The sequence below is a fragment of the Quercus robur genome, chromosome 6 (genome assembly GCF_932294415.1).
Source record: "Quercus robur chromosome 6, dhQueRobu3.1, whole genome shotgun sequence".
Taxonomy (NCBI): domain Eukaryota; kingdom Viridiplantae; phylum Streptophyta; class Magnoliopsida; order Fagales; family Fagaceae; genus Quercus; species Quercus robur.
The window spans coordinates 46,934,700-46,949,190 of NC_065539.1; the positions used below are offsets into that span (position 1 = coordinate 46,934,700).

The following is a 14,491-nucleotide window of genomic DNA, read 5'->3' on the forward strand; positions in this document are numbered from 1 at the left end:
TATATAGACAAATGGTTGAAATATATACAAATATATATATATATATATATATATGTATGTATGTATGGATGTTACTGTCCATATATATGAGCAAAATGAGTGGTAGAGATCATGAAAATTTGACAACTAATTTTGATTGTATCTATTGTCAAAATTTTAGTATGAAAACCAAATTCATTCTTGGTTTTTATTTTATTTTATTTATATTGATTACATTAGGTGGTTTACATAATACACATGTTTTAAATTACACAAGAAATATAAAAAATAAAAATAAAAATTTGCATACCAAACACCAGAAAACATTCTCAAGCTCATTTTCAAAGTCGTTCCCAAACACTAAAAAATGATACAGTTTTCTAGAAAACGCTCTTTGGAAAATGAACCATTTTCTAGAAAACCTTTATGCTGAAACAAATAAAGCGTTAATATTTGTTGAAGCCAAACAGAAATTGAGAAAAGTCCCACAAAAAAAAAAAAGAACCATTGAGTCAAAAAAAATGAAAGCAGTAATTGGAGTATAATACATTAAACTTTGGTTTTCTTTTCTTCTTATTTTTTACATAGAGTTAAACAAATGTCAAATGTAAGAAAACTAAAATATCAAAGATAAACAAATTGAACGAGTAAAACACAAATATAAAATAAAAATTGTAAAGCATGAATATGAAGTAAGAAGTTGTTGTAGAGATTTCTAATTCTTGAAAACCCTTCTCATAACCGACAAACCAATCCTAGCCACCCATAGCCCCAAAGTGATCACATTGTCAACAACCCACAAAAAAGCATATCATCCACAAACTTTAGAAATCCAATGGAAAAACTAAAGCTGGGGGGGAAAAGAAAAAATAAAAAGGGAAAGAACACACCTTAAAGGGACTTTCCAAATCAAATGCTACTTTGGCAACTTTTGCGGATGTAGAGAGAGCAACTGGAAATTTATAATGTTAAAAATAACATAGTTAATCACAGGAGTAGTAATTGAAGGGGGAAATGAAGAGTTGAGAATTGGAAGAAGGCCAAATTAATGGTGAGTTGGATTTCATGAGTTAAAGAATGTGTAAGGTTGTTCATAGTAAGTTGGATTTAATGAGTTAGAGAATGTGCAAAGTTGTACTATTTATTTATATATTAATATTGTTTAAAAAATGAAGGGAAAATAAAAAATGTAACATGAATCATGATCGATGATGGCTCAACTGAAGCGTAACAACGATAAATACTACGTTTTAGCTTTTAGATATATATAAATAGATATAGATGTCCAGTCTCATGACTTGGTTTATGCTTGTCTGTTAATTGTCTATTAGATGGATGGTACATCACTCCATCTTCATATGCAAATCTTTATTGCTCTGTTGTTTTGTGCATTAGTCTGTACTTACATAATTTTATTTTCTTAATGTAATTCCCAAGTCACTGAGCTCACGTCGTAAGGTGCTTATGCTTTTATTAAAAGGCTTGGGAGGGACATGAGTTGGATTTACAACTGTAAAATGAGTTTCATATTCTCTCATGGTTATTGAAATCAGTCTGTGTATTCAAATGCTATCTTGATTAATTTCACACTTTATGGGATTTAAAATAACTCCTAATCTCCTTTAAACAGATCATGAGATTTATATGTATGACTTGATTGAAATTACCAGTTCAATCATGCCTCCAATTTTGCCATATACTTTTCATCCCTTATGTGTAATTTTTAGTCATGAAAGTGTGAGATTGCCACCTTCAACAATGTATTATAATTAAGGATTAGGTCCAATGTCCAGTAGTACTGGATCCGTTCGGATGATGACATGTGTTCACTTTTAAATACGTATCATTATTTGATCGAGTCCAGTGCACTGAATACACTGGACCTAAACCAAGTCCTATAATTAAACATTATAAGCATAACTCAAAATATAACACAAACTTACCAAAAGTCTTAGGGTCTCTATCATAGCCTTAAAATCCTGCAAGAAATTGATGTCTTTGGTCGAAACTCTAGGGATCTTAGTATTGCATCAACTAGATCTTTTCTAGAGCATCTTCTTGCTCGCTAAGCTCCATCATGACAACAACAAAGACAAAGATTCGGGTCCAATTTGAAGGTTTATGGTAGATTTGAGTTTGCTTGATTATGGTTATGGGTTATGATACTAGGTTTGCTCGATTTTTACCTCAACTAAATAATTTGCAAGATGCTTGATTTTGTTGCTGAATTTGTTTATTTGTTTGTGGTTTGGGCTTAATTTTTTTTTTTTTTTTTGTTTAAATCTTTTTTTACAAATTTTAATTAACAATTTTAAAAAGTATTTTATTATTTTTATTTTTTTTAACTTACAAAATTCAAAGAAAACCAAAATTATGTCATTTTCAAAGGCACTAACACCACAATTTTGACAGAGAGGGATGACTCAAATAAAGTTAAAATTTAGAGGACTGAATTAAGTAAAGTTTAAAAAATTAGATAATTAAATTGAGAAAAAAATGAAGTTAGAGGACTAGATTGAATTTTACGCAAACTTAAAACGTACAAAAATTGTAATTTAGCTAAACAAAGAAGGTGCCAAATGAAAAATTGAGAGTATATAACGGCTCCTCCAACTCCAACATGTGGTTAAAACCCAATTTCACATTGTCTTCCCGCGGGAAAAAACAGAAAAAGGAATTTCTTTTTTGGGTGAGAGAGAATAAGAAGGAACCATCTCCTTCACTTTCGTTCTCAAAAACACAGAGAGGAAGAGAAGAGGAAGAGAAGAGAAAGAGAAGGATCAAGAAAGCAACACACAGTAGTCAATGTACTCTTTTCTTTTTCCTAGTCTTTGCCATTTCAAGCAAAGAAAGTCTTTCTAGGAGAATCAAACAAAGAAAGAATTGCCAAATAAAAACTCTTTTTTTTTTTCTTTTTTGGGTTCTACAAAGTTACCAACTTGCACTGAACTTTTGGTTGAATTCTTGTGCAGTTTTCTTGTTGCATTCTTGATTCTTGTTACTTTCTTTTGATGGGTTTCTCATATAACAGCTCTTTGTGTTCTTTGAGAGAGAGAACACAACTCTTTTAGAGAGGAAGAAAGAAAAAAAAATTTGTTTGAAATTTCCTCTGTAATCTTCATCCTTTTTTTTTTTTTTCCAAAAATTAACATTTTGATTCGTTTTATGCTATGTTTTTGTATTGAAAGGTGTTTTTTTTTTTTTTTTTTTTTTTTTTTTTTCTCTAACAAAGATTATCCCAATTTTTATTTTGAGCTCTTTCAGTTGTACTTTCATGCTTCCTCTTCCTCAGCTGAGAAAACAGAGAGCATTAGGGTTTTTGGACTGAGGATAGAGGAAATTTTGTTTAGCTTTCAATTCAAGCATCTGGGAAATTCAATTTGGGGGTTTCTTTCTTGTTCAACAAGTTTTGTGTGAAATTTTGTAATTGAAATAATGGGATGTGAGTGAAAGTTTGATATTGGGTGTTTTATTTTGCAGGTTTTGGTTTTGGGGGTTAAGGAATTATGGCTATAGCAGTATGCCGATGGGTGAGCGAGAGATCATACACTTCGAGCAAGGATGGGAGCTTATGCAGAAGGCGATCACAAAGCTGAAGAACATTCTAGAGGGTTGCCCGAGCCGCAGTTCAGCAGTGAGGACTACATGATGCTCTACACGTATTGATTTCTTTGCCATTTTGCTTTATTTGCTTTGTTTTATAATTATTATTATTTTTTATGAATTGTGTGTGTTTTAAAGTTTTAGAGTTTGATGGAAATGATTGTGATGTTGTTTGTTTTGCTTGATGTTATATGCACAGAACCATCTATAACATGTGTACACAGAGTCCTCCTCATGATTATTCCCAACAGATCTACTATAAGTACCGGGAAACATTTGAAGAGTACATGACTTCAATGGTGAGGAATATTACATGTTTTCTTGCGATTTTTTTTTGAAGTGGCTTGAAGAAATGTGTGTGATAAAACTGCGCTGTAGAACATGTGTGGTATAGGATTGAATGGTTAAAGGAATAGGAAATGCAGTGTGAGTTGTATAAAATCAGGGAAGACGTCAGGCTTCCTTTCATCTTTGGAAGGCAACAAATATTTTTAGTTGAATCTTATTCTTGTGTGACATTGGAGAATTGGAGTTCTCCTTACTAGGTTTTATCCTTTATGTTTTTGGGTTGGTTCAGTTGTGGGTTGCGAAGACAATGGTTTATTGCCCTAATTGAAATCTCGCTAGCCCACAAGGGAAGGTTATTACATAGTGAGGCATTGACAGATCTCTGCTAAGAGATGTTTAGTATGCTATTACTGGATATATTATTTTGAACATGAAGAATTAGACTGAGGTCTCCTGATACCATAGTTAGTGAGGAGTTCTTTTTTTATTATTATTAACCTTTGCTTTATTAAAGAGTTAAATGTATCAGGCTCAACCTTTATTTTACTGTCAGCAGAGTTGGCAGTTATTTTTTTTACTTTGAAACACATTTTTTGTTTATAATAAGGGAAGCATTTCATTAGGGTGTTAGCATTCAACTCTCAAAAACCTAAAATCCATATGCGCTATATGAGCCAATGGGTCGATGATTGAGTAAAGGCACTCTAATGGCAAGCATTGGATTGTTGTGACACATGACACCTAAATTATTACGAAAAAGAATTCCATTTGAAAGGGAGGTTAGTCAGAGTGTTGCTTGATGTGGTGTGATGGAAAGCTTAAATGTTAAGGAGAGATTTGATAGAATAATTACATATGATACTAACACTATTATCAGAGTAAATATTATCACCTGGTCACTACCAACAGATCGAGCCATCAAAATGAGACTTCTTAAGGTGTTATATTCACCCTCACAGATCCAAGATCCCTACATTTGGCCTCTCTGTCAAGACAATTGAGCATCCTTCCCATCTCTGAAGTGGCTGTTATATTTCTTTGAGTTACCTCATTCTCGGATTGGAGAACAATTTTGTTAATTTTCAATAGGTTTCACATTTACTTGTCAAGCATTTGATGGCCTCTGCTGCATGTTGATTAGATTTTATGTTCATGCTTTGTTGCCCATTTTTTGCATACAAAAATGAGATTAAGGAAACATTAAAAGGTAATATTACACATCCACTGTAATTTAATATTGTTACTGCTTGTTATACCATTCTCAGAAGCTTTCCGCCTTTCAAGTTATCAATGGTTTGTGATTATGTTAAAAGATGAAGAAAGCGTTATTATTCTTTTCTTTGGAAAAGAAGTATTACCAGTTATTGTTTGTTTGGTTCTGAGATTAGTATTATCATATCAGCACTTTAGTCTTTAGACTTTAGTTATCTATGAGGAGTGAGGAAAACTGTCTTGAAAGTAATTAACAAGATAAGGACATTTGCTGGATCAGTATCTCACATCTAGCTAAAGCAATGCCATGGATCTTTGCTCTAATTTATTGTTTGTGTGCATGTGTATTTATAAAAATATATATATATATATATATATTTGTGTATGTATTTATAATTCTCTTGCCAATGAGTTATAGCTCAATTGGCACTTCCTTCTCCAATAATAATGGGATTGAGGGTGAGTTTGTGGGTTCAAAACCTACTGGGTGCGTAACTTACCAAGAAATAAAATGTATTTATAGTTCTCTTGCAATCAACTTCTAACGGTTTCTTCTTCTGTACAGGTATTACCATCTTTAAAAGAGAAGCATGATGAATTTATGTTGAGAGAGCTTGTGAAAAGGTGGGCAATCTACAAAGTTCTGGGGAGATGGCTTTCTCATTTCTTCAGTTATCTTGATCGATATTTTATTGCTCGGAGGAACCTTCCGCGCCTTAATGAAGTTGGACTTACTTGCTTCCGTGATCTGGTATGTCATGTCTGAACCCCTATGTGATGGTTCCATCTTGATTAATGTTGTATAGGCCATTCTTATTTTTATTGCCTCTTGATAATGGATTAGTTCACATTCCAAATTAAGACCTAACAGTCTTGCATCCAATTTTATGTTCATTTTCCTTCAAAAGAAATATAAATTGTGATACAGAATTACCAGATTTGCTAGATAGCTGTGCTTTTCATGCATCCTAGTTTTTTTTTTTTTTTTTTTTTTTTTTTTTTTTTTGGTTCTAAGTACGCTGCCTGTGTGCTTTGGCTTTTTCATTGTACCTTTTCAATGTTTTTGGAATGAAGTATTATTTACCTATCAAAAAATTTTTAATTCTGATTTCAGGTATACCAGGAGTTCAATGGAAAAATTAGGGATGTTGTAATTTCTCTGGTATGTTTGTACTTTTGCCTGTTTTATAAACTGCACTTGTATAGCCCTGAAATAAGTCTACTTAAAACAATTCTTTTCAATCAGATCGATAAAGAACGTGAAGGAGAGCAGGTTGATCCAGCTTTACTGAGGAATGTTTTAGATATATTTGTTGCAATTGGAATGGGGCAAATGGATCAGTATGAACATGATTTTGAGGCAGCGTTTCTTAAAGATACTGTTGCTTACTATTCTCAGAAAGCTTCCAGCTGGATTCTAGAAGATTCTTGTCCAGATTATATGCTCAAAGTAAACTTTATATGCCCTTGTTATTTGGTAAAAAGTGATTTCTTATAAATATAGAATTATTCCTAATGTGTGTTGGGAATTCCAGGCTGAGAAGTGCTTAAGACGAGAGAAAGATGGGGTTTCTCTTTACTTGCATTCTAGTACTGAGGCAAAGCTACTGGAGGTTTGTACCTTTTATATTTAAAAAAAAAAAAGTAATCTAGCTATCCTGGTGTAGTAGTCCTGTGAATGATGTTTTATTAGGTTGATGAAAGATTAAATGTTTTAGTGATGCTCATTGATTCTTGCAATGCCTTTCAATATTTTATTACTAAATCTGTAAATCTGGCTGCTACTTTGTTATTATGACTTCTTCTTTCTTCATTTTAGAAAGTTCAACATGAGTTTTTGTCTGTATATGCGACCCAACTGCTTGAAAAAGATGACTCCCAATGCCATGCATTGGTTAGAGACGACAAGGTACTTAGTAATTGTATTATTTTTGAAATAGTTTTGTTGAGATTATTTAAAATTTTGGCAGTTATTGCTGCTTTCTTATCACTTTATTATTATTATATTTTTGTGTTTAATGATGTCTAAGGTGGAAGATTTGTCAAGAATGTCCGGGCTTCTTTTTTATTTATCAAAAAATAAAAAAAGGTTCAGGCTTCTTTTTAAAATACCTCAAGGCATAGAACCAGTTTCCAGCATATTTAAGCAGGTTAGTAGCCTCCAGCTTATGTTTTATCCATTTGTCTTCAATTTACAAGGGATCTTATGCGTGGCACATCTTCCTTCTTTCTCATTAAAGCTGTTTTTTCCACTGTAATGCAGCATGTCACTGCTGAAGTAACAGCCTTGGTCAAACAAGCAGAAGATGCAGCAAGCAACAAGAAGGTCTGTGCCTTGATTTCTTTTCAATGATTTTCCAAGAAGGTGTTTTTGGTCACTTAATACCACAGTAGGAATCGAATAAGCAAATACTTTCTTTTCATAACCTCGAGGTGGCATCCATACTTCTTCTTCACATAAGTGTTTTTTTTGTTCTTATATTCATGGAGCCATTCTAAAATCTTGGTGACAACATGCAACACTTTGAATTATTTCAGACATGGTACATTTCCCTGTACAAAATGTAAGATTAGATGCATTTGATTTACTTGACTTTTGTGTTTTGTTTGCACTTAATTGGTAGGCCTTTTTGTTGCCCTATTGCTCGGTAAACTTTTAGAATGTCTGAAGTATCCAATGGGATCTCTGGCAGAAATTTCAGTAGTCTGAGGCCATATGCTACATTCTAATTTGTTCCTTGTTTTGAAGATTGATTTTGAGGTTGAGTACTAGTTAGCCAATATGAATATGTTTCAGAGATGTGATAGGTATATATGGAAATATAAAACAAAACTTATAACAGTATAAAAATAAGCGTGTAAAGATCACTTGTTACAACAAAGTGGAATACTGGAATCCAAAGAGTGAGGCATGAAGGCGCAGAAAATGTTATATAAAAAAATAATTACTTGCAAACAGATTAATTTTAATTTATACAGTCATTATAAGTTCATTATGAATACAGCCATTATAAGTATGAGTCCATAAAGTGTATGGTTACCATAGCCTATATGGGTGAATTGGCTTATGTGTATGATCTTTCAAAATTAAAATTATTTCTAAGTTCTTAATTACTCATTTTTAATGACCCATTGCTAATCATTTAAGAAAATGTAATGAGTAAATAACAACCTGATTGGATTGATAAATGTAAAGATGACTCAGCCAATTATTACTGAGTTTTTCGACCATTTTTTTTTTTTTTTTTTTTTGAGAATAAGTGAGAAAATCCTTCAATTTTTTTTTAATCCAACAGAAAATCACACTTTGTAAGTTCACTTGCAATCTAAAAGGTGAGTTCCAATAGGCTTACAATTTGAGCCACATCTTAAATACCTTCACATTACATATCATCTTATGATTAGTGATAAATAATATTAGCATTAGTGACTTAGTATAGTCTGATGCAAGAAAAATGATCAGAATGATAAGATCAGTGACTTATTCCAGACCATTGTATCTTGACCATTGCATACTACTCTTTTTTTCGTTTTTTAATTGATCTTTTTTATATGTGCCAGTATTTGAACAGTTCATTTTTCTTGTAATGCTCATTATTGTTTTTTCTTATCTAATTTTCACATGCGGAGAAGGACTTGGTTGGTTTGCAGGAACAGGTAATTGTATGAAGATTGTACTTGTAGAATTTGTCTGGACTGTTTAATTATTGGAAACTGTTATAGATTGTGTGCTCTTCAGGTTTTTGTCAGAAAAGTGATTGAGCTGCATGAAAAATACCTAGCGTATGTGAATGATTATCACACTTTTCGTAAGGTTTGTGTTAGAAAATGCCTTCAGGGTTTTCATGATCACACACATATGTTTCTCTACATCTAAATATTCTGTGTTTCATTTTAGGCGCTCAAGGAGGCTTTTGAGGTCTTCTGCAACATGGGGGTTTCTGGAAGCTCAAGTGCAGAATTGCTTGCTAACTTTTGTGATAACATTCTTAAAAAAGGCAGTAGTGGGAAACTGAGTGATGAAGACATTGAAGAAACACTTGAAAAGGTCTCCTTCACTCCTGATGAGATATACTATTTAGCTTCTAATAGAAATATTTTAGAACTTCATAATTTTCTAATCAACCTGCAGGTAGTAAAGTTGCTTGACTATATCAGCAATATGGACCTGTTCACCAAATTCTATAGGTAAATAGTCATATTTTCAAATATCTGTTGTCTTCAATCAATATTTTTTAAAATTGAAATTGCATTGATTATTGCTTTATGCTTACTTTAAGAACAAGAAGTTGTAAATGATTAATTTATGGCAGGAAGAAGCTTGCCCGACGGCTTCTTTTTGACGAGAGTGCAAATGATGACCATGAGAGGAGTATTTTGACGAAGATTAAGCAGAAATGTGGTGGCCAGTTCACCTCAAAGATGGAGAGAATGGTTAGTTACCTTAAAATTGTTCAGGAACTAAATTTTAAATGTTAATGAAGTACATTTTTTTTATACTGATGGATCCCAATATTTTATCACTATTCAATATCCAAAATAGTACTCTAGTGCAAACTTATTCCATTGAATTTTTTTTTTTTCCTTCTTGTAGGTTACCGACTTAACATTGACCAGGGAAAACCAGACCACCTTTGAGGAGTATCTGAGTAATAATTCACATGCAAATCCAGGGATTGACTTGACTGTTACTGTTCTGACTACTGGCTTTTGGCCAAGTTACAAGTCTTTTGACCTCAACCTTCCACCAGAGTTGGTAATTTGGAATTCTTTTGTTGATATGATATAACTTTGCAAATGTTAATTATTGTGGAAGTCGCTAACATCCTTCTCTTTTACTGCTATTGCTTTAGGTCAAGTGTGTCAAAGTTTTCCAGGAATTCTATCAAACAAAAACAAAGCACAGAAAACTTACATGGATATACTCTTTGGGTACTTGTAATATCAGTGGGAAATTTGAACCCAAAACTATGGAACTGATTGTGACCACTTCTCAGGTGATATGTTCACAAAGTTTTATTTCTATTCTGTTAATGCTTTTATGTGGTTATGAGTGCCACTTCCGAATGGATTTATTTCTTGCTATTATAGAGGGTTAATTCTTCTTCTTGTGGGACAGACTTCTGCCCTGTTGCTTTTCAATTCCTCAGATAGATTGAGTTACTCAGACATCATGACAGAATTAAACTTGACCGATAATGACGTTGTTAGACTTCTCCACTCCTTGTCATGTGCGAAGTACAAGATTCTGAACAAGGAGCCTAACACGAAAACAATATCTCCTACTGATTACTTTGAGTTCAACTCAATGTTTACTGACAAAATGAGGAGAATCAAGGTACTGAGCTATTTTCTGAATGTCTAGTTCCAGTTTGCCTTTTCAATTTACTGATTTTTGCTAGGCATATTTAATCTATTGCTTGGTTTGATGTGCAGATTCCTGTCCCTCCAGTGGATGAGAAGAAGAAAGTAATTGAAGATGTTGACCAAGACAGACGGTATGCCATTGATGCCTCGATTGTGCGCGTCATGAAGAGCCGTAAAGTTTTAGGCCACCAGCAGCTGGTCATGGAGTGTGTTGAGCAGTTGGGTCGCATGTTCAAGGTTTTTATGGCACCTCTTTTCCTCATATATAATTTATGTCCTGTTTCTTTTAATCAGCTGTATCTCACTGCTATTGCTTGAAATGTGATTATGCAGCCCGATTTGAAGGCAATAAAGAAGCGCATTGATGATCTGATCACTCGAGATTATTTGGAAAGAGACAAGGACAACCCTAATTTGTTCAGATACTTGGCATGAGGTGTCCTAGTTGATTATCACCAAATGAATTGGTGACTATTAATGCTGCAAATAACAAAGAAAGAGGGGTCAGTTCATGGTGGAGAGAGAGGGCAAAGGCTTGTATATAAATGCCACTAAGTGAGTGCCTCTTTTTTTGTTGATTGCTTAGAAGCTGTAAGTGTAGAATGCTTGTACATTTCACCTTGAAAGCTAGGTAATGGACAACTACTGTAGATTGAGCACCCAGATTGGAGAAATTGTAATTGATTCTTTAAAGTGGTCCAGTGCACCAGTTGGATCCCGCCCTGTATCTTGGTGTTGTAATTTTTTGTAACGTCCATCTCATGCCTTAGTTTCTGCCTGCTTGTTAATTGCTTATCTCCACCACCCCACCACGCGCGGGCAGAAAATGAAAAGTGTATCTTTAATATTACTCATCATTGCCTTTTTATTGTCAATCCTTGAAACTATCAGATGGATGTTCCATATGCAAGCCTTTATTGCTCTGTTGTTTTGTGCATTAGTGTAGACTTTCTATAATTTTATTTGCTTAATATAAATTCCGAGTCCCTGAACCAGAATCATAAGATGCTTATTCTTTAATTGCAAGGCTTGGGACTTATGTTGGATTTACAACAGTTAAATGAGTTTCATATTCTCTCATGGTTTTAGAAATCAGTCTCTGTATTCAAACACGATCAGGATGAATTTCACACTTTATGGGATTTAAATAATTCCTAGCCGTTAGCCCCAAGTATTATTGCCAATCATTTGTCAGTCATGGATTGTGATGTCATGTTGGAGCCATTATTCCTGTCAATTGGTAATTATGTATTGTGATGTATGATTATATAGTATCCAGAAACCATCATATGCAAAGACCCTAATAAATTTGTGGGGAGAGAACTAGTCATTGTTATAAATGTACAGTTTTGATGAGATCTGAACTCATTTGCATTTTTTTTTAAAGATTGAATGAGGGGTTCTAACACAGACACCACAAGCTCCATTCATTTGCATGTGGAGAGAACTAGTCATTGTTATAAATGTACAGTTTTGATGAGATCTGAACTCATTTGCATTTTTTTTTTAAAGAGTGAATGAGGGGTTCTAACACAGACACCACAAGCTCCATTCATTTGCATGTCTTTGATGTCATTGTATCAAAATGATTTTTTAGACACAAACAGGCATAGTAGCTGTCTACTTGCTGTAATTGTTCACTGCCTCTTAATTATGTTGTTTGGTCCTGTCTGATTTTGTCGATGCCGATACACTCAGCTGCTACATAGAACCTCTTTACTGTCAGACTGCCCGCTGGCAAATTTAGATGTATCCTAACTTCTTTTCTGTAATGAAAGTAACAATTATAAAACATCAATTTTTCATTTCAATCCTAAAGGTGTTGGGGGTTCTGATAACAGATAGGAAGGTCATTAAGAGTTTTAAGGCTTTGAATCTTTTAATGTTTCTGTTGTGAGAATAATTTCAAGGCCTTACTTACCTTATGAACAAAAACAAATCCAAATTGATATTTGCTCAAATTATGTTGGCAGGCAAAGATGGAGGTAGCTCTCACTCAGATTTGCAATTTTGGTCATGATAATGAAATGTATGAGTGGTAATGTGCTATTTTAACCAATTTGACACGGCATCAACTTCTTAGGCAGGTAAACAGCTCGTGATTAGTCCAAATGTGCGAGACTAACTTCTTGCAATCCAATTGAGGCTAACTGAAAGACCAAACAATGAAAAGAAAATCATTAAAAAAATAATTGACTCTGCTGGTGTAGGCCTAACTAGGTTCTACTTATCTTTATGATAGGAAATTCACACCAATTGAGTTTTGTCGGCAAGCTTTTACTAGTTCTTATTTGAACCCACTTTTGACATCACTTTTTTACTTATCACTAACAATCTGCCGCATAAGCCGGGTGTGAAATTTAGAGGCGAAAGTAATTTTATTTTCTTTTTTTAAATAAAGTTTTTTTGTAAAATTTGTCTGAAACTATTTCTAGGATAATAATCACAAGTTGTCCTGTTCTGCACAATTTGTTTTTCTTGCGCAAGCAAACGCCAAAAGAAAATTGCAGAGTTTTCTCCATATTCTAGTGTGAACAATATGAGTGATTTATTTATAATATTTTATAAACTTCGAACTTCAAGGTTGGACTATACATGCATAAAAAGAAGGGTTGCAGTAAGGTTCAATGAATGTGAACAAACAAACAAACGTGCCAAATTCACAATTCGCTTATGTAAAACGAAAGCAAAATTAACGGTCCTCTTCACATTCCCCACTCATGAAAAAAGAGACTAAGAATAGCTCCCATGAACACACACAATCTACTACTAGTACTAACACACTTGCTTGTCTTTTTCTTTCTTCCAATGGTTGCACTTTTTGGTTTGCTTTTGTCTTCAACAAATTATTTGTTTAATCATGTTGGGCAATCGCAATTTAAGCTTGTGAATTGAACCAATTTGCTGAGATCACCCTCAAACTCTAACCCCAAAGACAAACACAGAGCTATTATTGGAAAAAGATAGTTTGGAGGAAAGGGAGGTGAAGTTTTCTTTCCTCCAATAACTTGTGGTAATGACATTGGCAAGTAGGCACAGCAAGCAAAGCACACCTTTGCGTGAGCACTAGGTTTCTACTAGTGGGTTGTCATTTCCAAAAGTCATGAAATGGGTCCAGCCCTTGTTTTGTTTTGTTTCTCAAACATGGCTGCTAGCCTCTCTGCACTCAACCTTCCAAAGTCAAGACTCAAGATGTTGATTTGTGATTTGATGAATGTTTTTCACTTTTTTTTTTTTTTTTTTTTTTACGTTCTATTTCTTGGGATGTGAATTCCTAAAATATTAGTTCAACATTTTGACTTGTAGTTGAAAAAAAAAAAACTTGGTCCATGTTTCCATGCCCAAAAAATTGTTAAGAGTTACTCTTATATGAATATATATATATATATATTTTTTGATATAGGGGCATTTAATATTCTTGTAATTTTTTCATATCACTAAGTTGAGAAACTAATTGATTAAGCCCTAAATTTCTCTCTCTCTCTCTCTCTCTCTCTCTCCTTCTCCTTTAACCCTAATCTCTCATGTTTTACCCCTAAACTTGGTATAAGAGCCAAGTTCCTATCCTAGGACTTTAAATACAAAACATTGACTGAATATCAAATAAATCTTGACTTTAAAGTTTACACACTCTTGAACAATTGATCTTGCTTTTTGAAAAAGTGGTAGGCCAAATCGCAGGATTTGGATTTTCTGCTTAGGAGCTCCATTGCTCAAACACCAAAAATCACCTTTGTTGGACCAAAAAGCACAATTTGAAAATTTTACCAAACACACCCAAAAAAAAATCACGTTTTGAAAATATAATCATTATTTTGACCAAAAATGCGCTAACCAAACGAGCACTTAATTGACCTTATAAGTACCCAAGTCTTTAATAAGTTTCTCTTCCCTGTTTTTTTTAATTCATTTTTGGATAGATCTTTCATGTTAAATCTGTATAGATCTTTAAATAACTAATTTACTCAAAGGGTCTGATCTTACTTGTTACATAATATCTTCAATTACTATTTCAATGACACTAATTTCTCTTTCAATCCCA

At 33.4% G+C, this 14,491-nt stretch overlaps 1 pseudogene; it reads left to right on the forward strand.

Moving 5' to 3' along the window:
• Positions 1 to 3,460: 3,460 nt before the first annotated feature.
• Positions 3,461 to 11,366, forward strand: LOC126689089 (cullin-1-like; annotated as a pseudogene).
• Positions 11,367 to 14,491: the final 3,125 nt, after the last annotated feature.